General features: G+C 42.6%; 1 protein-coding gene across 1 annotated transcript in view; it reads left to right on the top strand.

The window, feature by feature from the left end:
• TMEM163 (transmembrane protein 163) overlaps positions 1-23356 on the top strand; it is a 238725-nt gene that overhangs the window by 111683 nt on the left and 103686 nt on the right. The gene's annotated exons all lie outside the window — the stretch shown is intronic.

The following is a 23356-nucleotide window of genomic DNA, read 5'->3' as shown; positions in this document are numbered from 1 at the left end:
GTAGTGTATATATGTGTGTGTATGCGACCTGTATATGTCTATCTAAAATGCTAAAAAAAAAAAAAAAAATGGCAGCTGCCTTCAGTTCAGGAAATATCTATTGGATGCTGTTTTGTGTCAGCCTCTTTGCTTAGCACTGGGGCAAGCTTGGAGGAGGGGTCTGCAAATAAGAATAAGGTAGTTGTGGACCCTAGTAGTGTGGATGGGATGGCTGAAGGGATTTACAAGTTTTAGAAATAGCTCGCTGTGCAGCATTTCAGCAGGGAGCACATATTAGTGTCTTTGTTTAACGATACTTCAGCTGAGGGGATTTTAAGGGGTTCTTCCTACCTCTCATCTTGAGGCAGTGTTTATAGCAGGAGAAGGAAGGAAGGACACCATGTGCATCAGAAGCATGGAGGTGGACCTGTCTGCAAGCGCACAGTTGCCCTTTCTGTTGGGGACTTGAAACGTTTGCAGATGCATTAGATTTTCAGAAGGTTTGTCCCCTGCAGGCCCTAAACCCTCAGCTTTGTAAGCCGAGTGGCTCAGGAGAGGCTAGGCCATTATCTGCCTCTCCTGCTGGTTTGTGTGGGAGACCTTTCTCTCCTAAAAAGAAAATCTTGGCCTCTGAAAGGCATTCAGCTTGATTGGTAAGGAGTCCTGCTGGGCCATTTGTTCAAGGTTAAAATTCTTACTTCCACTTAATGGGTAGCCTTTTATATTGAGAAAGCCTACCTTGCAAGCTAAAATTAGGCTCATCTGGGATCAAGCCCTTAAACTAGGGTTGCAGCTTTCCCAAAAACATGCTTCAAAAGGCCTTATCGGCATTTTTGGTATCCTAATTTAGGGCTTAGAAATATTTCAGTAACAGGCTCGTGGATGACTAAAACCACTTCATAGACTTTCACAGCCAGGTCATAATCCCCTACCTAATACTTCATGACTTTCTCCTTCAGATCACCAAGAGATTTCAAAATCCTCATATCCCCTCTATTCTCACTTTGTGTCCCTCATGCCCCCCTCGACTGACCAGTCAAGTGTCCTTTCCTCAGGGGCTTATCCACCCATGGACGCTGTTGATGGTCAACCTCTGAAAACCCTTCCCTCAACCACTAAGGTACTAAACCTTCCAGCTCTCATTTGTCCACTCACATGGTTCCTTTTGTTTTCTCCCTGACTCCTCCATCTTTGCTCACCTCTTAAGCATAGGCGTTGCCCAAGGTCCTTCTTCATTCTTCTTGACATGGAGAACTATCTCTCCATGTCCCTGGACCTGACTCTTGGGGGGCAAGTCCCAGGGCCCTCCCTAAGCTTAGTGATTGTCCTGAGGCTCAGCACTAGTTGGAAGCCTGTCTCCCCAAAACTTGCCTTGTTTTAACATAGGATGTTCTCTTCTGCTTACCTGGTGAAATCCTACCCAACTGGAAATAGAACTAGGCTCCCTGGTGAAATCTTCTCTGTTGCCTCCCAGCCAAACTAGACAGACTGCCCAGCAAACTTATTGTGTCTTCTTAGGGGTTGAGCAATGGCCAACCTCTTGAGGCGAGAGAGTGTTATTGCAGGAATGTGACACATGGGTGGCATGGCATGAAATAATCCCATGAATCCTGCCTATGTGTCTGTCTCCCCCAGTAAATATGAGCTGAGGGGCAGGGATTGTTGTGTTCACTTCAGCCCTGCAACCCTGCCCACACCGCAGGCCCTCGGTAATGAGTGTGTAGAGCTAAAATGAAGGCAGGTGTGAGCATGACCCGGGAAATTGTCTGACAATGGAGGGGGCAGTTTCTTAGCCTTGCCTCCTGGATGAACAGAGGCAGGAATGGTAGGGATTGAGGGTGGGGGACCTCTGACTGTGGTTGAGGTGGATTTATTTCCAGACTGCTTTAACCAGGTTCCATTTCGTAGGTGAAAAATCAAGGCCAAGCATCTTTGTTTTTTGTTTTTTTTTTTAAGTTTATTTTGAGAGGGAGAGAGGGAGAGCGAGCAAGCCCAAGCAAGGGAGAGGCAGAGAGTGAGAGAGTCGCAGAGCCTGACATGGGACTCGATTCCATGAACTGCGAGATCATGGCCTGAGCTGAAATCAAGAGATGCTTAACTGACTGAGCCACCCAGGTGCCCCTAGGGCAAGCATCTTTGTAAAGTTATCCCCAAATATCTGTACTTGTGCTTTGTGATCATTTCCTTCTTGATTCTTCTCACCCAAGCCATGCTGAAAAAAAGTCCAAGGGCAAGTAGGTAATTTTCCCTCCCCCACCCTCCATCTGGCCCCTCATTCTGCATGCTCAGGAACCCTATGTTGCCCCTTTTTCTCCCCACATTCCCACATGTTTGGGCTGCCTTTCTTGGCAAGTGGTTCCTGCCTCTTTGTCTCTACTATGCACTCTAATTGCTGTGAGGTACCTTTGAGCGTATTAGAAAAATAAAAGTCTTTCCTGAGTGTGGATATGCTTCTCTCATCAGGGTGCTCAGCTTGGCTGGCCCACTGGCCTGGGTTTCTGCTCTCAGTGACAGGAAGCCCTTGGGCAGTGAACAGCCTGCACAGCTGTATGTGGGGCTTTGTATCACATGTAGCCATCATGCAATCAGCTGGGAAACCTGCAAGCATATCAGCTCCCACTAACGAGTTTACCCTCCCATTTGGTTTTCAGATAATTTCTTCATCTAAATAGGTGTTTTCTGATTGCAAATTAGTTTTTTATATGGTTTTTATTATTTTATTTTATTTTTTATTTTTTAAATTTTTTTCTGGGAGCAAATTTGAAGAACAAAAGTCCTTGGCAGGTAGTAAATAATTCTGGAGAAGGTGATGTTTGAACACACCTCCCCCGGTCTCTGGTACAGCCTGCACTGGCTGTGTTTTGCTGTCTTCATGCTTGGCTGTTTTTCTTTTCTGTAAACATACCATGTACAGATCTTATTTATCTTTATTGTATTCACCTACTTGGTTTCCTAAGTTACCAGGATCTGCTCCTTCTTTACTGTTTGGCAATATGGGTTTTATTTCTCAATCCTAATTGCTCCCTTGGTTTACCAGTGTTTTCATAGTGGTTTTGAAAATTTTACTCGAAACCCTTAGAAATGTAATTAAAGATACAAACTGCTGAGCGGTAGCTAGAGGCTCTGGCCTGAAGGCCGTGTAACGGTTGCTGGCTGTCTCAGCAAGCTCTGCTCTGTGGGTCCTTCTCCAGGTTTACAGAGGGTCCTTCAGTCCCTGGGAGCTCTAATAATAGAGGCAGATCTGCACCTGCTGTCCCAAGAATAATGACCAAATTCCAGCCAAACGGCATTGGAAGTTTTGCAGAATGAAGGGACACGAGCCTTAAAGCACTGAATTAAACAAACTAAAACTCTGTCTAAAATTTATGTCATCTGGACTCCTCCGGTTAATTGAATTATGCCTTTAATGCCATTTTATCGTTTGAATTGAATTTACCTTTATCCTCGTATTCGACACTTAAAACAGCACAAAAATCTCAGAATTAATTTATCCAGATACTGTCGAGAACTGCGAATTGGCCTTTATCTCTTGAAAGCAGGGCTTCACAACCTTGGTACTTTGGATACTTGGGGCTAGATCATTTTTGTGGAGGGGGTTTTCCTGTGCATTATAGGGTGTTGAGCGACAGCCCTGGCCTCTACTCACAAGATGCCTGGAGTATCTGCCCCCTTCCTCAGCTGTGACGACAAACAGTGGTCCCCAGAGGTTGCTAAATGTCCCCCGGGGGGCCAACATGCCCCCAGTTGAGAAGCAGTGGGTTTACACTTTTCTCATACAGCTTGAATGTCACTGTCTAGACTGAGTTCCTTCAGTCCATCAGTTTTTAAATTTGACCTGTATTTCATACTAGACTGTGGAAACATCCTCATCATTTTGGTTTTCCCAGTTGGTAGATTGCACACAATAAAAATCTGTGCTGAAGAGAAATGACTGGTCTTCATGTGCCTTTGTGGCTGGCTGTCTTTTTGTGGTGTGCAATGATAATGTGCAGGGAAGCCTAAAGTCTCTGTTTCCTCTGACCATGTAAATAAGCCCCATATTGTTCTCTCCTGTATACATGCACAGCTTGCTCAGCAGGTCCACAGAGTGTGGAAGGCCCCTTGATGGTCAACCCAGTGGCTTCATCTGTGGGTCATAGATGTCTCCGGCATGTTGAATCTTTGCAGATTCAGCACTGTGTTTTACATCTGGGTAATTGTGAATATTTAAAAGGGAATGCATACAAATAGCACGTAAATGTCCTATGAAGTCTCCTCCAGTATAGCATTTTTATTAGCTCTCTTATATGAAGAATATTGGCTTTTTACAGAACTGTAGACACTTCCCTGCACAGGTCATGAGCAGGAACACATTTCAGATCATTATGCACTTAGGGGCCTGTAATAAGCACGTGGTCTTCTGAGCTCCGAGCTTGGGCTGATAGGACAGCAAGACGCACTAGGAGGGCACGTGACTTAACGTCAGGAGAGCAGGACTGTGGCACATGTTGATGCAGTCTCCATCAAGTTGTTTCCCTGTCTGGAGCCCAGTGCTTTTTCTGTTAAATAGAGATATAGTACTAGATAGACCACCTCTGAGGACTCTTCTAGCTTAAGTGAAAATGTATGATTTTAATTAAAGTGATAATGAGCTTGGAGTTTTCAAATTACATTGAGTCAGAAAGGTGTCTTTTTCTAAGAGGAAGGATAGTGGTAGGCGCTTAAACGTTATATTTATTCCATCAGTGAAACTTTCAACCGATGGATGTAATTAATGTTGCCATGGAGAATTTGTGGACTGAGAATCACAGCTGCCTTTGTGTCTTCTTCATTTACAGCCTTAGAAGCGAACTTCACTGGAAAATATGTGTGCATGTGTCTGGAAGCTGAGGGTGAGGGTGGCCGTATTTTCCCCTCTCTGCAAATTCGGAGACCTGGGTGCTAGTTTTAGCTGTGCTATGTGATTTTGGGCAAGCCGCTCCATGTCTCAGGGCTCAGCTGTCACCCTAATGTGAGGAATTGGGCTTTGGTCTTGTGCAGAAAAGGTGTGCACATAGCACATGTGCCTGTTTGTCCTTAGAAAAGCCTGCTTGCAAGGTTTGTCTTTGGGTGGCATGTTGGGCACCTGGCAAATAAACACTTTTCTACACTGATTTTAAACTTTCTCTCAGCGGTAAGAGAGGCTCACTGAGCCTGAACGTTCTGTGCAAGCAGTGTAGTTTATGCTGAACACCTGTGTGCCTTCTGGGACTCTGGAATTTTGGTATGTGCTAGACAGAAGGTTCTTACGTGGTGAGCCCCTGAGAAAATCCCTGGGTGCTGACTCTAACAAGCTTTCCTGGTAGACGACACTTTGCACGTGTTGTCACAACTTGGTGGGGGAATTAAACACACCCTTCCTGAATTCTCTGGGAGAGGCCTCTTGGAATCTTCTGCCTTGTCTTCTCTGCATTTTACTTCATGCACTTTTTCCCTCCCCTGATTTGGCTTTGTATCCTTTTGCTGTAATAAATCTCAGCCATGGGTAGAATTACATGTTGAATCCTGTGAGCCCTTCTCGTGAATCACCAAACCTGGGGTCTTGAGGACCTCTGGTAAAAATATTCTAAAACTCTCTAAAAATCTATAAAGTAGAATTCTTGGGATTTTTTTTTTCCTGAATAAAAATTACTTCCGTATCTTAGGCTTTTTTCCCCTTCTTACCTTGGTAGTGAGACAAGGTCATGGTAGAGAGTGAGCTGGCAGAAATCCCCCTGTTTTGTGGTCAAGCCATAGCTTGGTTGGCCATTAGAAGTGTGCTTTCGACTGTAAGAAAATAAATACAAGTGAGAAAAGGTCAGTGCAAAGTGAGACGGTAACCAGGCAATATCATTTTAGCCATTATCCTATTAGTTCTATATTTTACCCATTGTGTGTCCTTCTATGTTGTTGAATTGAATATAATTGGAGTCTTAAGACTGAGGCTATTTATAATTTGAGAGGAGCTTATTGTTTGAAGAAATCCTCCTGTGAATTGATTCCTAATTTATCTTTGAAGTGAAGCCAAATTGAGTGGGGGAGGAGTGTGAGCCTTAGCATTGAGTGATCTGATTGAAAGAGGTGTACGTATGTTGTAGCAGTCAAGAGTGTTCCAGACACAGACAATAGAAAGCCCTCTTATTAGTTTAAGCAAAATAAATGAGAACATATTACAGAATGCATTTGGCTGGATCCATGGCCTCAAGTGATATTGTCAGAATTCTGTTTGTTTCCTTCTTTCCTGCCTCCTTCCTTTTCTGTCCTCTCACCTTTCTTCTGTGTCAGCTCTTCATTCTCAGGCCAGCTCTCCAATATGTGGTGGCCTTGCATTGTCCCTGAAGGCAAGGTACCCCTCCTGGGAAGGAAAGGAGTCCAAAAAAGAAAAGAGGATTTCTTTTACCAAAAGAAAAAAGAAAGCAGAATGAGCAAAAACAGCTATCTAGTGTATATGTCTGTGTGGATCCCAGGAAAAGTTTCCATGGTATCCACAAAGTTGAGTGTTGTGGGTCCCATTGATTGGTGGTAGCTGATGGACATCTTTGAGGACCATCTCTGAGTATGGAACCAGAATATGGCCTTACTTTGCTGATGGGCAGTAACTGTATCAGAGGCTTGATCTGGGCTAGGGACTGGGGATGCGACTGTGGTTAGAGCACTAGTCCTACCTACAAAGGATGGTATGCAGTGTGAAGACCATCCCCCTTATTGATATGGATAGGAAGTCTTCATTTATATAAGTGTTTTTCAAGTGTTCTTTTTAAATGAATCCATGCAGTTAAATTTTGACAGATCCCCCTTTTAAAAAATTTAAATTTAAGTTAGTTAACATATAGTGTAGTTTTGGTTTCAGGAGTAGAATTTAGTGATTCATCACTTACATGTAATACCCCGCGCTCATTCCAACAAGTGCCCTCCTTAATGCACGTCACCCATTTAGCCCATCCCTCCCCACCTCTCCTCCAGCAACCCTCAGTTTGTTCTCTGTGTTTAAGAGTCCGTATGGTTTGCCTCCCTCTTTGTTTTTATCTTATTTTTCCTTCCCTTCGCCTGTGTTCATCTGTTGTGTTTCTCAAATTCCACATATGAGTGAAATCATAAGATATTTTTCTTTCTCTGACTGCCTTATTTCGTTTAGCATAATACCCTCCAGTTCCATCCACCTTGTTGGAAATGGCAGGATTTCATTCTTTTTGATTGCCAGTATTCCACTGTATATGACACACCGTTTTTATCCATTCATCAGTTGATGGACATTTGGGCTCTTTCCATACTTTGGCTATTGTTGATAGCACTGCTATAAGCATTGGGTCCATGTGCTCCTTCAAATCAGCATTTTTGTATCCTTTGGAAAAATACCTAGTAGTGCAATTGCTGGGTCATAAGGTAGTTCTATTCTTAATTTTTTGAAGAATGTCCATACTGTGCCATCCATACAGCCTAAGTGGCTGCACCAGTTTGCATTGCCACCAACAGTGTAAGAGGGTTCCCCTTGCTCTACATCCTAACCAACATCTATTGTTTCCTGTGTGGTTAATTTTAGCCATTGTGACAGGTGCTAGGTGGTATCTCATCATGGTTTTGATTTGTATTTCCCTGATGATGAGTGATGTTGAGCATCTTTTTTCATGTGTCTGTTAGCCATCTGGAGGTCTTCTTTGGAAAAGTGTTATTTATGGAGAGACCTCTAATTTTTAAAAGAGGTGAGAAGGAAGTTGCTCTAATTGAAATATTGAAATGAGGGTGTGTGTGTGTGTGTGTCAGAGAGAGAGAGAGAGAGAGAGAGAGAGAAGAAATCACTGTGTGATCCCTCAGTGCTTAAACCTATAGTGTTCTGAGAAATTATTTTGAAGAACTCTGTGTTGGATGGGCCAACCATGCCAGAGAGTTTTGAAATGTTTACTTCACTGTCCTGATGCCTAGTTATGAGTTATTTGTCAGCACTGAGTAGAAATAAAGTTGATCCTATCCAGGGAAGAATTATTGTCATAGGATCAAGAAAAAGCTTGATTTCTTACTCTTATTTTCTTTTGGGGGCATCAGCACTGATTCATCTTTGATTTATAGCTCAGTATCACTGGGAGATTGTCCCCATTCATGTAAAATGCCAAAAACACAGCTTTCCATCTATAACATCCTATCAGAGCTCAGTTCAGGTTATTTGTATCAGGGTAACTAGCTGCTCTATGGGTCTTTGGCTTAGTGACATCGTGGTGTCTCTGTAAATCACTTTAGAGGGCTGTATCTTCCATGTTTCTTCATGTGACTCATCCCTAGCCTTCTCTTGTGAAGTTGTATTGATTGTATGATGGATCTGATGATGTCTTTATTTGCTGTTGTATATTCTTCTCCCTTCAGAATGCTCACATGGCACCTGTTATGGCTAATGCATTTGTTGACTTAGAACCTAGCCTTAAAATTTCTTCGCTTTTGTTCTTGTTTCTATCATTTTGTAGGCCATAACAACTCATGCTCAAGGTTAATGAAAGCTGGTGATACTTTATTGGAATGTAACAGACCTTGGTTATCCCAAAATACATCAGTTAACACAAGCTTTCCTATTTGTTGAGTAAATTACCGTATTCTATTACAAATCTTATTTGGGTCTAGTTTTATTATTTTAAGTGATGAGAATGCTAAGGTTTTGCAATTAACTACTTCAGGTATGACAGCAGTGTTTAAAAAAGAGAACCTAGAAGTTTTCCGGCCCTAACAAATGAGGCAGTGTAGTTGAGTACCTGACCCACAAAACCAGTGCAAGATAAGTTTCCTGACCTTTGTGTCTACCCAGTGAATGTCCAGGACAGTTGTGTCTTCGAGAATATTCACATTTGTTCCTCCTCCTCTTGAGTCTCCATTAGTGTCATACTCAGCTGGAAAGAAAACAGTTTGCTGCAAATGGAGAAAGGTGCTATTTGGGGGGCTTTGATTTTGGGAGATCTCTTATTTTATTTTGTGGGTGTTGACAAATAGTAGATGTATTTGATCTCTCACTGGAGAGCAGGCCCAGGTAGTCTCAAATGCCAGTCACTGCTCAAATCTCTGCGCAAGTCCTTTTTGGCTAAATCCAGTTTAAGTCCAAGACAGCAAGCAACCACATAACTCATCCACAGCGGCCATGTCACAAGGCATTAGGCTTCTTTCTTTGGTTGTGGCACATGAACCTCTATCTCCACTTTGAGAATACATGAAGGCACATGCACAGAGTAAGAAAACCAAAGCACACAAAAGGATATGCAGTGGAATGAAGGCGTGCTTCCCACGTCCACTGCCAGTCATTCCTGAGGCGATCGCCATCCACAGGCTGTTACATAACTTCTCTGACATTTTATCTGCATACGTGTGTTCTTAATTATGTGTACACACGCACACACACACACACACACTTTAATAATCACTCTATTAATTGACTTCCTTTCATCACTCATTACATTTTGCATCATTACAAATCTTTTGAAGAGCTTATGGTATCATTCCATAGTATGAATGTACAATGACTTATTAAATTACTCTCTTATGAATGGCTATGTGGCTAATGATTTGCCGTTATGCATTTGTAATAAACATTTTTGTGTGTATTCTTTCTGCACCTGTGCCAGTACAAGTACAGAATACATTTCTCAAAGTAGAACTGCTGGGTTCACTGGATCTGTGTTATAAATTTTGCTAAACATTTCCAAAGAGGCTTTCCCATTGGCACTGCAGGAGAGAATTTGTATCCCCATACCCTCACCAACCCTTGGCACTTAAAAAGTTCTTTTATTCTTGCCATTCTGACAGATGAAATAAAACTGATGTTTTCTTTTATCCAATTTTGCCATCTTAAGTTTATTGGCTGTTTAAAGTCTTTTTGTGAAATTGCTAGTTCTTATCCTTTAGGCTCTTGGGGTATTTTTATTTTATTTTATTTTATTTTATTTTATTTTATTTTATTTTATTTTATTCTATTCTATTCTATTCTATTCTATTTTAATTTAATTTAATTTTTTGAAAGAGTGTGTGTACATGAACGGGAGAAGGGCAAAGAGAGAATGTTAAGTAGGTTCTATGCTGGGCACGGAGCCCAATATGGGGATCCAACTCAGGACTGTGAGATCATGACCTGAGTTGAAATCAAGAGTTGGCCACTCAACTAACTGAGCCACCCAGCACCCCCTCTTGCTTTTTTTAAATGCTGATTTGTAAGTGTTCCTTTCTTAAGAACTAAAGTATAATACACGTACAGAAGAATGCACAGATCAAAATGAGAGTTTGATGAATTTTCACAAAATGAATGTACCTGTGTAATGACCACTCACACTTACTCATCTTTTTACTTGAGAAGACCTTCTTCTGTCCCCTCCCACTCACTACTCCCTATGCCAGAGGTAATCACATCTTGAATTCTACCACCATACGTTGCTTTGCCTGTTTTTTGAATGTTATACAAACAGAACCATAAATAGATCCTCTGCTCAGTGAATGCTTTATTTTCCTTCCTTTCTCCTTGTCATTATTTGTCGGGATTCATACATGTAATTACAAGTAGCTGTATTTCATTTATTGTCACAATTGTCCACTATTCCATGGAATGAATATACCACCAGTATATCCATTCTACGGTTGAACATTTGGATTGTTTCCAGTTTGACAATTAGGAAATGTGCTGTGTTAACTATGCTGCTGTGAATGGTTTTGTAAGTGTCTTTTCATATCCATATATATATATTTCTTTTGGGTATATATCTAGGAGTGGAATGGCTGCATCGTAGAGTGAGATAATTTTTTATAGATACTGGCAGCCAGTTTTCTAAAGCATTCATACCAATTTACATTTCCACCAGCAGTTTTTAAGAGTTCCAGTTGGAACACATCCTTGCTAGCATTTGAAATGGTCAGCCATTTTTCTTCTGTAGGGGTATCTCTTTGTGATTTTAATTTTCTTTTCCCTGGTTGCTAACGAAGTTGAGCATATTTTCATGTGTTTATTCATTATTTGTATATCATTTTTTTTTTCATAAGAAACCTGTTAAATCTTTTGCCCATTTTCCTTTTGGGTTGTTTTTCTTTTATTGATTTGTAAGGCTTCTTTATGTATTCTGGATACAGTGCATTGTTAGTTACTAGTATGTAAATATCTTCTTCCACTCTGTGGCTTGCTGTTTTGCTCTTTTAATGGGATCTTATAATGTAGTTTAATTTACTGATCTTTACCTTTATGATTAATGTGTTTATGTCCTGTTTAAGAAATCTTGTCCTTCCCCCAAAGGTATGAAAATGTTCTCCTGTGTTATGAAATACATGTCTCAAATAGATATCTACTGTATTATTTTGTACTTATCATATATACCCACAGAACGTCTCCAGTTGTTTTTTGTGTATGGTGAGGTAGAGTCAATGTCTCAGTACCATTTATTGAAAAGACCTTTCTTGTCCCCAGTATACTTCAGCAGTGCCTTTGTTATAAATCAAGTGACCACATATATGTGGATCTTATTTTGTTCTGTGGTCTTTTGGTTTATCCTTTTGCCAATACTGTTCTGTCTCAATTAGCAGAAGATTTTGAAATAAATCTTGATATCTGGTCATGACTGTCTTCCAGGTTTTTTGGTTGTTGAGTATTATCTTAGCTATTCTTGACTCTTCAAGTTCCACTTAAACTTGAGAATCATCTTATTCTCTCACAAAAAACCTGCTAGAAGTTTTGTTGCTAATATCAAATTTTGTAATCTATGAACATTGTATATCCCTCCATATATTTAGTCTTCCTTAACTTCTCTCTGTAATGTCTTATTATTTTTCTAGGCAGAGGTATTACACCATTTTCATTAGTTTATCTCTAGATATTTGACTTTTTCGGTTCAAAATAGTATCTTTTTAGACTTGGATTTTCTCACTGTTGGTGACTAATATAGAAATAACTGGTTCTTGTGTGTTGATTTAGTGCCTGGTGGTTTTATGTATGCTGAATGCACATCTTAATCCTCTTTGCTTCTCTGATTCTGTCTGCCAGTTTGCCAGTACCTCACTGTTCAAAAACTGGGGTTTTATGGAGAGGAGGGCATGAAAGGAGCAGCATGCAGTTTTAATTTGAGTATCTTTTCCCAGGGTGCTTTACCTCAAATCTTGATAATCTACCTTGACAAGCATCTTGCTTCCTTGTGAGCAAGAGAAGACTGTGTGGTCCACTGTGCAACCTCTGCTCTTTTTGAAAATGCCATTGGTTTTCCAGCTGCTTGATACTTATACCAGTGGGTGTCTGAGCCCTTACTCCTTTAGTTTCACTTCCCTTTCTCTCTAGTGTGTGGATTATGGGGAAAAGGTTAAGGAGTGGCTCTGGATCAGGAGCCCCATCTACTTACAACCAAACTTGTTATGCCTGTAAGTGGTAATTGTTTGGGCTATAGATAAGCTATAGCATCAAATTGTGGAAAACTCTGAGCTCTGCCAAAGATTAGATTCAGGTATATTATCAGCTCTCAACATCTTCCTCAGTATAATGTAAATTTTAATGTATTTGTAGATTTTCTTTGTAATTGGGGCTTCAAGGTTGACCATTGGCTAGTTTCTTTGATCATTATATTTTTTCTCTAGCATTCCATGCTTTGGTGGGTTTTGTAGAGGAGAGCGGTAGGAAGGGAGGAGACAGAAGATCTTTATTCTATCAGGTTTGACTTTTATTCTCCAAGTGATAATGCTGATGATCTTCTAATGGCTTTGATTTAGTACCATTGAGTAAATGTTTATTCAGCACCATTTCATTAAGCCAAATTTTGAAGTCTTATTTAGTGTACTCCTCTTCCCCATAATATGTTCTTTTTTTTTTTTAAATTCCTTTAGTAAGTCTTTAAACCAAAGGGGTCCATTGTGTGGTTTTATGTGTCAGATGAAGGGCCGTCTTAATGATCTTACAAGGATGACCTTAAGTGACAACATCCATGCTATTGCTATCTCTCATTGCCCAGGACATTAGCTTTTGGTTCTGGTGTGAATTAATCATTGCATGTTAAATAAAAACCAGACATTACTATTAGGTTTAGGGATTACTCAAGCATTTATTTATTTTTTTAGTAAGAAATTACTATTTTTAAAAAATGCTAATTTGTTTTGAGGGGGAGAGAGAAAGACAGTGTGAGCGAACGCATGTGCATGAGTGGTGGGGAGAGGCAGAGAGGGGAGAGAGAATCCCAAGCAAGTTTTGTGCTGTCACTGTGCAGCCGGACATGGGGCTTGATCTCACAGACTTTGAGATCATGACCTGAGCTGAAGTCAAGAGTCAGATGCTTAAGTGATTGAGCCACCTAGGTACCCTGCTCAGTAAACAATTATTGAGCACCAACTAGGTACTAGTGCTTTCACAGGCCCTGGGTATAGAGAGTTGAATACAATATAACCCCAGACTTAGGTTTTCATAAGCTGGTTGGGGAAGACAAGGATCATTTCTTGTGTTACAAGATGAGGGCAGTAGAGGTGGGAGCCTTGGGTGGCAGAGGAGGAGTCCTGGGCCAAGTTAGATTCATTCTTCTACATGTTGGTGTCCAGTTTTCCAAACACCATTTGCTAAAGAGACTTTTTTTCCACTGGATACTGTTTCCTGCTTTGTCAAAGATTAGTTGGCCATACATTTGTGGGTCCAATTTGGGTTCTTTATTCTATTCCATTGATCTATGTGTCTGTTTTTGTGCCAATACCATACACTCTTGATGATTACGGCTTTGTGGTAGAGGCTTAAGTCTGGGATTGTGATGCCTCTTGTTTTGGTTTTCTTCTTCAGTATTACTTTGGCTATTTGGGGTCTTTTGTGTTTCCACACAAATTTTAGGATTGTGCGTTCTAGCTTTGAGAAGAATGCTAGTGCAATTTTGATTGGCATTGCATTGAATGTGTAGATTGCTTTGGGTACTATTGACATTTTAACAATATTTGTGCTTCTAATCCATGAGCAAGGGATACAGGAGTGCTGATGCATAGGGGCACGTGTACACCTAAGTTTATAGCAGCACTTTCAGCAATAGTCAAATTATGGAAAGAGCCTAAATGTCCATCAACTGATGAATGGATAAAGAAGATGTGGTTTATATATACAATGGAATACTACTTGGCAATGAGAAAGAATAAAATTGTGCTATTCGCAGCAATGTGGATGGAACTGGAGGGTGTCATGCTAAGTGAAATAAGTCAGTCAGAGAAAGACAGATGGCATACTTTTTCAGTCATATGTGGATCTTGAGAAACTTAACAGAAGACCATGGGGGAAGGGAGGGGGAAAAATAGTTACAAACAGGGAGGAAGGGTGGCAAACCATAAGAGACTCTTCAAGAGAACAAATGGAGGGTTGATGGGGGGTGGGGGAGAGGGGAAAGTGGGTGATGGGCATTGAGGAGGGCACTCGTTGGGATGAGCACTGGGGGGTGTTGTATGGAAGCCAATTTGACAATTATATTAAAAAATAAAAAAAAATTAAAAAATAAATAATGGGCTGTGAGTGAGCATTCAGGCTTGCATTTCCCAGCAACTGCACTCAGAACAGAAGGCTAGAGAAGACCAACTGTGAGGGTTCTGTTTTGTAAAAATTTCCCCATCTCTGTTTTCTATTGAATGAATGCTTTATTTACTAGGTGAAAATAGCAGTGTTCTGTGATGAAGGGCTAGTTAGTGCATTAAGAGGCATATTTCATCAAATCGTTCAGCAAGTCACCGCAATATCCCCAGCTCATCGCAACAGTAGGCAGCATGTAGTAGATACTCAGTAAACATTTGTTTGTTAAATGAAAGAATAATTGGTGAGCTCAGGCTGTCCATGTTGGTCTGGACAGGGTGGGTTGCAGGACAAGGTCTGAGTGTAGTCTGAGGATGCCCAAGCACACCCAGTGCTCACAGGCAACAGACTACTTTCTTGAAAGCCATGCTGGGATCACAGGGAACCACAGCACAGAGAGGAGTCAAATCACATGTAGTGGAAAATATGTAATTGACATTCAGCAAGAACCCTGCTCCTATTATTTGTTCTGGTCAGTGAGGTCTTTGGAGTCCGTGTACCAACAAGTGAGGGAAGATGGTTCACTTGATTGAAGATAGTCCATAAATATTCATAAAAGTTAGGTAGCCAGGGCTTCAAGCAGCTTTCCCTCCTCTTCATTCCCTCTTCTTTGTAGAAGAAGCAAAGTGAAGGTGTGTGTGGTTGAGAAAACCAGCATGGCTCTTGGTTTTTTGTCCCTGAGCTGGTGCCTCCTGTGTTTGTGGTACTTCTGAGAAGCTGTCTAAACTAGGTGTCTTCTGTTGAGTGGCGGTTGTCCTGCCTACATTCCAGTAACACTGACTCTAGTTCTGGAATGGGGGTCAGGTGTGTTTCATGTTACACTAACTGAAGCAGGGTGAATATATTGTGTGTGTCGGAGGCAGTCAGGGTGCCCTGCTCTCCTTGGGGGGAAGACTCTCCTTGGGTTGTTTTCATTCTAATTTTTTTCATTTGTATTATTCTGTGCTAGTTCTTGGCTTTCTGGTTTTAGGGCTGTTCTTGCCCTCCCATAGTCCTAGGTATTTGCTATTTGCAAATGCTCCAAGTTCTCCTTGAAAGAATGGTCCTTATAGAGGCCAGTTTCTCCATTGTGCCCCATAAAGTGCTGTCAATCCAATTGCTGATGGAATGGCTGCCTGGTAACACAGATGGGCCTCAATGTATTGAATCTGTGGTCCTGTCTGCCTTCTGTCTGAAGACTCAGTTCACAGCAAGCTGGAGCTAAGGAGAAGTTGTTGTTTCAATCAGTCAATCAATCAAGGAATCAATCTGAATGCTTTCATGTGTTTATGCACTGATACAGGTATGTAGGAGACATCAGGAAACAAAGCAGAAAAGCTTATGAACTTTGTAGTGCTTACATTCTAATGGGTCAAGGGGGGCATAATGGTATGCGATATTTATGAATAAGAAATCAGATAGTGGGGTAGAAGATAATATGTGCTCTGGTTAAAGAAAATGTAGAGCAAGATCAGGGGGAACTAAGATGTGGGAACTGGGGCAGGCTTCAGTATTAAATAGGGGGGCCGGGACAGGCCCAGGTGAGCTTTGGCCAGAGACCTGAAGGAATGGAGTGGGCCATTTGCATCCTGGGGTAGGAATGCTCTCTGCTAGAGCCCAGACCTGGCAGGAGGCCAGTGAGGAGGCCCCTGGGCTAGAAAGCAGTGAGCTGGTGTGGCTGGTGGTGGGGGGGGAGGTCAGTGCACAGGGATTTTGGCCTTTACATGGAGTACAACAAGCAGAACCACTCTGGCTGCATGTCATGGATGCAGGGGCAGAGGTACAGGCAAGGGGGATGGCTAGGAGAATATGAGGAGTCTAGGCAAGACATTTTTGCGGTTGCCCCCTCTTATAAACCTGAATGCAAATGTATCTTTCATTGTAAAGTGGCCCAGGCCACTATTAAATGACATTTGGACCTCCACAGCACTAGAACAAAGGCAATATTCTCCAACCTCTTCAAATCCTCTCTTGCTGTGGGTTACAGATGGTCTTGTGGGTATGTAATTGGGAGAGGGAACATTTGGCCACTTTCTATACATGACCACATACCTCTAGGTCATGTCAAAGAGAGAAGGAGAGTCTCATGATTATCCCTGGGGTCTTGGCAAGGCTTTGCTTGTCTACAGGCTGACAGAGCCCAGGAAGGTAGGGGGAAGTGTCCATAGCAGGCCTGGGACTAACTAATGGGTCTCCATTCTGGGGAAGCTCTACAGAAATGATAAAGGCTTTAGAACCTAGTCCATGGTAGAGCTTGTTGTAAATTCCTACTGTAATTTACAGTAGGAAACACCAGAGGCTACTGTCCAAGCAGCACAATGACTGGCAGGCATTTTGCTGAGGACTGCAGATATGGAGGTGAATCTACTGTCCTTTCCCTTAAGCTGCTCATGGGCTGCATCTAAAGTCCCATAATCAAGCCTGCTGGGTCAGCTAGATAGCAGAGGTGGCCAGGCAGGTAAGGGAGGCCACCTGGGTCTGATGCTGCAGGAGAGGCAGGTGACCAAGAGCACATGCCCTGTCCAGCAATGGCCTCACTGGGAGAAAGGGATAGACCCACACCGGCTGATCTCAGGTTTTCCAGAGAAGCCAAAAATCCAGGTCTTCTTCTTTGTTTTAATTTATGAAGTCTCCTGATTTAATTTTTTTTTAAGGTTTATTTATTTTTGAGAGAGAGAGATGGAGTACAAGTGGGAGAGGGGCAGAGAGAGAGGGAGACACAGAATCTGAAGCAGGCTCCAGGCTCCAAGCTGTCAGCACAGAACCCAATGTGGGGCTCGAACCCACAGACAGTGAGATCATGACCTGAGCTAAAGTTGGACCCCCAACCGACTGAGCCACTCAGGCGCCCCATGAAGTCTCCTGATTTTAAAATGGCAGTAGCCAACTCTAATATTTGAAGAGTACTATATAGGTCAAACAAAAACTTTCAAATTTCATCCTCAGGTGGCCCTTTTGCCAACTCTGGTCTAAACAGATAAAATACAAAGTCAAGTTGCTATGCTGCGACTGAGGAGGAGTAGTCTAATGGGCAAAGCAGTTTTGAGTTTTCAAACCACTTCTCCCTCTTTTCTGCCAGTGATAACTGAATTCAGCATCCTATCGCAGATGATTGTAGTCTAATCTGTTTGTGTGTGAGAGAGTCTGGAAGTTATTGGACGCTCTGTGGAAGTGAGTTGGAACGTAGATCAGTTAATTTTGACTCCTCTCAGCTCCACCTCTTCTGCCGTCCAGGCAGTAGCAAGCACGATGAAGGTGGTGATGGAAAGAATTCTCAAGTTGGGTTAATTATGAAGCTGTGGGTGAGGCGGTTGCCAGGCGTCTGAGTGACAGAGATGGTTTAATTAAAGTGGGATTGATTTATTAGCGCTTTACTGGCCACATAATTTAGCAACTCGGAGGTGTTACGTGGCCTGGGGTATTGCTAAAGAGTGCTAAGGCTCAAGATAATTATTGCCTTACTTAGGAGAGAATGACAGATGGGACCTCATTGTTGCCGTAAATCTAGCCTGCAATGGAAATGGCATTCTTTGTGTAACGTTGTTGAGGGGCTCTCTGGCTCAGACCACAGTTGCCTTGCTGGCGCTCCCACCTCTCTGTGCATTTCCAAGGCACTTTGAACCTCCACACCCCTCTCTCAAGCTTGGGGCTTATTCAACTGCGTGATTTGCATTTGGCTTTGCCCTAACAATGGGTTGCCTGGGTCTGCTCCGTTTTCCAGCTGTCTTTCTGTTTGAATTTTGAGTTTTCAGTCTGATGGACTTTCTGGCCCATGTGTGACTTAGTCAAGGAAGGTCTTTGACCAGACCTGTATAAATATTTATTTAAGACTTCTGTTGTCTGTGTGCTTCTGGGAGTGTAGCTGTTATTACCCCTTCGACACAGAAATGAAAGTAGAGTGTAGGACAAGAGAAAACCTGGGAGACAGGAGGTTCCATGGACAGAGAGGGACATTTTACTTATGTGCCACACCCTGGCTCACCTGACCCTGATGTGTGCTTCTGCAAACTCTCTGGGGCATTAGCAGTCCACTCAGGTAGGTGATTTAGCTTAGAGAAATGGATTTCAGAAACTGAGCTGTAATGAAGACATGTATGATAGTACGTTTTCCTGTTAGCCAGAAGCCCTGCAGCCTGCCCCCCAGTGTACATCATAAATCTGATTTCCGCTCTTCTGTTTTAGATCTTTGGCTATATTGTTAGGCGTTGGGTAATTTTTCCCCCCAATAAAATGGATTTCCTTTTTCTAATTTGAATGGCCATGTATAATGGTTGTAGAAAAATGTGGAAAATACAAAAAAAATTGATAGGAAAGAAATCCACTCAAATATCCCCACCCACTAAAGACTGACCACTATCACCATTTGAGCTTTTTTTCTAGTTGTTTGCAATGCATCTTAAAAACATGGTTGTACTGTAAAGCTAGTTATACACATGTATTACCCTTTTCTACCTCATATTTTTGCTCAAACAATAAGGAAATCTATTATTTCACATAACTTTCCTCCACTCCTTCTTGCATCAGGCAAAATGGCCTCACACATACCAGACATTCTATTTCAGGGCCTTTGCACTGACCCTTCTTGTTATCTGGAAGGTTCTTCTTCTAGGTGATTGCATGGCTCACTCCCTCACCTCCTCCACGTCTTTGCTCAAATGTCATCTTTGCAGTGAAGCCTCTTCTGACCTCCCCATTAAGTTTTCACCTGTGCTAGCCAGATGCCTCCTGACATAGGCCCATCCTTTTTCATGGCACCCAGTGCTGATGACACCTATCATGCCACCTATGTGTTTATTATCAATATCATTATTCTAACTAATGTGCTCATAGAAGCATTAACTAAATGTACTTTTTGTCAACATTTTGAAATACCTTACATGTAGCTTAATCTTTTTAATGGAGTGTACTTTAATCATCACTCTGTTACTGGACTTTTAAATTGCATCCAGTGTTTTGATCTTCTAAATTACATAAACCTATGATGAACCTTTTGTGTATAAAGTGTTTTTCCATATCTTTTTTTAAAATATGTTTTTATTTTTGAGAGAGGAAGAGAGTGCACGAGTTGGGGAGGGGCAAAGAGAGAGGGAGACACAGAATATGAAGTAGGCTCCAGGCTCTCCACTGTCAGTACAGAGCCCAATGTGGGGCTTGAACTTGTGAACCACGAGATCATGACCTGAGCTGAAGTCGGATGCTTAACCAACTGAACCACCCAGGCACCCCATAACGTGTTTTTCCATTTCTTAGTCATTAAAAGAGATTCTTGGACATGGGATTACTGAACAAGGTAAATTGTCTTCAGACTCATGGCTGCAAGTGGTACAAACTCAACTCAAGCTGGCTCAAGCAAATTAAAGGAAATTACCAGCTGACATATTTGAAAAATACAGGGGTAGACTTCAGTTAGGGCTGATTCCAGAGGTTCAGTGCATGTTATCAGGGATCTGATATCCTTCATATCTGCTTTCCTTTGTGTTGGCTTCATTCTAAGTCAGCTTCTCCCCATTTAGGACAAAATTGCTACCTGTAGCCCCTGTTTTCATGCTGCCAACTATAGAGTCCCACATTGGAAAGACATCCCCTTCCCAGTATTTTTTTTTTTTTCAACGTTTTTTTATTTATTTTTGGGACAGAGAGAGACAGAGCATGAACGGGGGAGGGGCAGAGAGAGAGGGAGACACAGAATCGGAAAGAGGCTCCAGGCTCCAAGCTGTCAGCCCAGAGCCTGACGCGGGGCTCGAACTCACGGACCGCGAGATCGTGACCTGGCTGAAGTCGGACGCTTAACCGACTGCGCCACCCAGGCGCCCCCCCTTCCCAGTATTTTTGGCACAAACTCCGGACAGGTTCTCGCTGGCTCACATTGAATTGTGCCCCTCTTGAATCTTTACCTTTGGCTGTGGGACAAGGGTATATGAGAGTGGAGCTGATGATGTCATTCAACACAAACCACACACGCTGAGGATAAGGATGTAGCTCTCCCCAGGGGAGACTCAGGGTGCTCTTACCTCAATGGGGAATGGATGTGGGGAAGGCCCCAAAACTACAGATCTTCATTTTACTTAGGAACATTTTAGAAACTCTGTGCTTTCATAGGGGAGAAAAAAAAAGGCACGGAAAATGAAGGGAGTCCAGTCACATCCTAAGCATGCGTGTTTGGATGTGCGAGGCCAGCCCAATCAGATGGTGGTCTACTGCTGCTCTCTCCAGGGAAAGGGAGGCAGGCGTGAAGGGGGAAATGCAGGCCTGGGCCCCCTGGGGAATGAGGCTCCAGTGGCCTGTGATTGCATGCCTCGTCGGCTGTTGGCAGCCACTGGCTCCCGGAGTGCATGTTTAAATTATGAGCAGTGGAGACAAGTTCTAAATGTGAGGAGCAGAAGTGTTCTGGAAAATTTCCCTAGGGTGTTCTGATAGCAATGCTCTCTGGATGAATTTAGAGGCTCCTGACAGTAGGGCACTCCATTCCAGAGCAGCGGTGGTGTTTGTCATGCAGGTCCCGCACTGCCAGCTGACAGCCTCAGCAGCTTCTGTGGCCCTTGCCTTGACCCAGAGCAATCTTCGTAAGAGAGCTCCGCTTCACAGCAGCCCCACTGCCTTCTCTCTGTGCATATTGCCAGCTGGCAGCATAATTTTGAGGTCGAAAGGGTCCTTATCTGTCACCCACTGTTGAATGTACACCTGCCTTCAAGGTATTGCTAGACTTTTGTTGGACCTGTGGTGGCTTTCAGCTACCCTAAGCCAAGTATGATTGTGGCTCCAGGGGCACCTGCTTTGTAATCCCTACCTTGGTGGTCAGTCATCTTGGCTCCAGTCTGCTGTTCTCCAAGTGGGAACTGCCCACAAAGGGAAGCTGTCAGAGCCAAGGCCCTGTGGAGGGCCCCTCAGTGTACCCCAGATTCCCCACACAATTTAGCATTATCTCCCTTTGCAGCTTATCAGGGAGATCAGATGGAGCCAATTTATAAGTAAATGATACATGTTAGTCCTTCCCTTCTGTGAAGGACTCTGGTTAACCTGGAGCTCTTAGTCAAACTTTCTTTGGTGCACGGAGGATAGAATAATATTAATATTCCATTTGTGCTCTAAGTTATTCATCCCCTGGGCAGGCTTGAAGTACTCACCCAGTCAGAACTTTCCATATGATTCTGAGAAGGTTTGAAATCATAGACACTGACTCCAACTGAATCAGGGAAACCCCTCATCAATGGCCATCTCCTTTGTGGGATTCCAGAGTCTCTAAGGTAAAGTTCCTTGAGTTTGTCGACATAATCAACTGGGTGTACACCTCTTTGAAATCTGTAATCCACTGTGTAAATGTGTGGTCTTACTGAATAGCTGATTAAAGCTTTTTACAGTAACCGGTAACAGTTTACCTCTTGGGAAAGCAGGCAGTCTTCTGGGATGGCAAATGTGGTACTTTATCCATTGTGCCCTCCATTCCATGGTGCCCAGGGCAGACAGTGATGGGTGGGGACAGTGCGGGAGCTCTTCTTTATCTGCTGTGTATATTGAGCATCTGGGCAAGATGTTAGTAGGAGCTAAAAAGGTTTCCATTGCTGATGAACAAGTAATCCACAAAAAGCACAGAGCCAAGATACTGTAAAAACAGGCTGTAAAGTAAAAAAAAAAAACAAAAAACAAAAAACAAAACAAAACAAAAAAACCAACAACAACCCAATACTTGTTTCTGTGAAATTTTATGAAGCTTAACAAGTTACCGAGAACTTGGTGCAAGTCAGGCTTAGCGTCCTCTAGTGTATCTTGGTGCTCAGTGCAATTCCTCAAGGGATCTCCTGCTATATTTGCTCATGTCAATGTGGCCTGTGAGTTGAGTTCTTTGGGAAGAGCCAGAGCCCCTTTGCATCACCACGGCTGTGTTGCCCACAAAAGCTACACCCCATCACTGCTCACAGCTGGCTCTGCCCTTCTCCTTATGCCCAGGAACAACGCAGGGATAATGATGCAGCTCATTGCAAGAGCCAGAGATGGTTGGGAATTGAATGAATTGCATTGGTCTTACACACCCTGAGGGCTGGAGTGTAGCTGACTCCCTGGAAGGGCTTGGAAACGTGAAGAAGCCAGTGGTTCTCTTGCCCCAGAATTGTATTTACCCTATGCTTGTCTCTCCACTCCTTGGTGTTTATAGCAAACGATGGCCAACTCCACTTCTGTGTTCTTAGGTTTCAATTCTCACAACATTAATCAACCATCTAGATTCTCTCTTGGTCTCAATTCTTAATTCACAGAAAATGAAGTATGCTTGGTTCACATTGGGTCAGATGACCCCATAAAAGCTGGGGGCAGGGGCACAAAGCACAATATGGCTGTCCAGGGCCCATTCCTGGATGTTATGGGGAGGACAGAGAATGGGGCCATGTGGTGAGCTGAGTTGGGGCTCAAATGGGTATGGACCTCCATGCCCCACACCTATGCCTCACTTACTCCATGAGTCAATGTTTTTCATACCTGTGCCTGGGACAATCTACTTCAAACCTTTGCTGACCCACTGGGTAGGGTTTTATTCTTTGTTGGAGGGTGGACATATGCTTGATAATATGGCTTTAAGTCAAACTGAGAACAACAGTCTTTGAAGCTGGACATGGGCACAGAACAGATCACAGAATTAGACAGACACACCACTCAGTTGACTTTCCCCCCAAAAAGGTAGATAGATTTTTGAACATGGAGAAATGTCCTTATTACAACTTGTAGACATCTCTTATTTGTAGACATCTCTTATTTAAGATCATTTGCTATGGTTTTTCCAAACTGTTTTCTTGACGCCTACACTGGATTTTCAGCTCTGATGGGAAAGAGATTTCTCTGAACTGTGTTAGCAGTGGCATGTGTGTGTAGATACCTCAACTAATTACCTGATGATGG

This window comes from Panthera tigris, chromosome C1, assembly GCF_018350195.1.
Source record: "Panthera tigris isolate Pti1 chromosome C1, P.tigris_Pti1_mat1.1, whole genome shotgun sequence".
Classification (NCBI taxonomy): Eukaryota; Metazoa; Chordata; class Mammalia; order Carnivora; family Felidae; genus Panthera; species Panthera tigris.
This window is presented reverse-complemented; position numbering and strand designations above follow the sequence as displayed.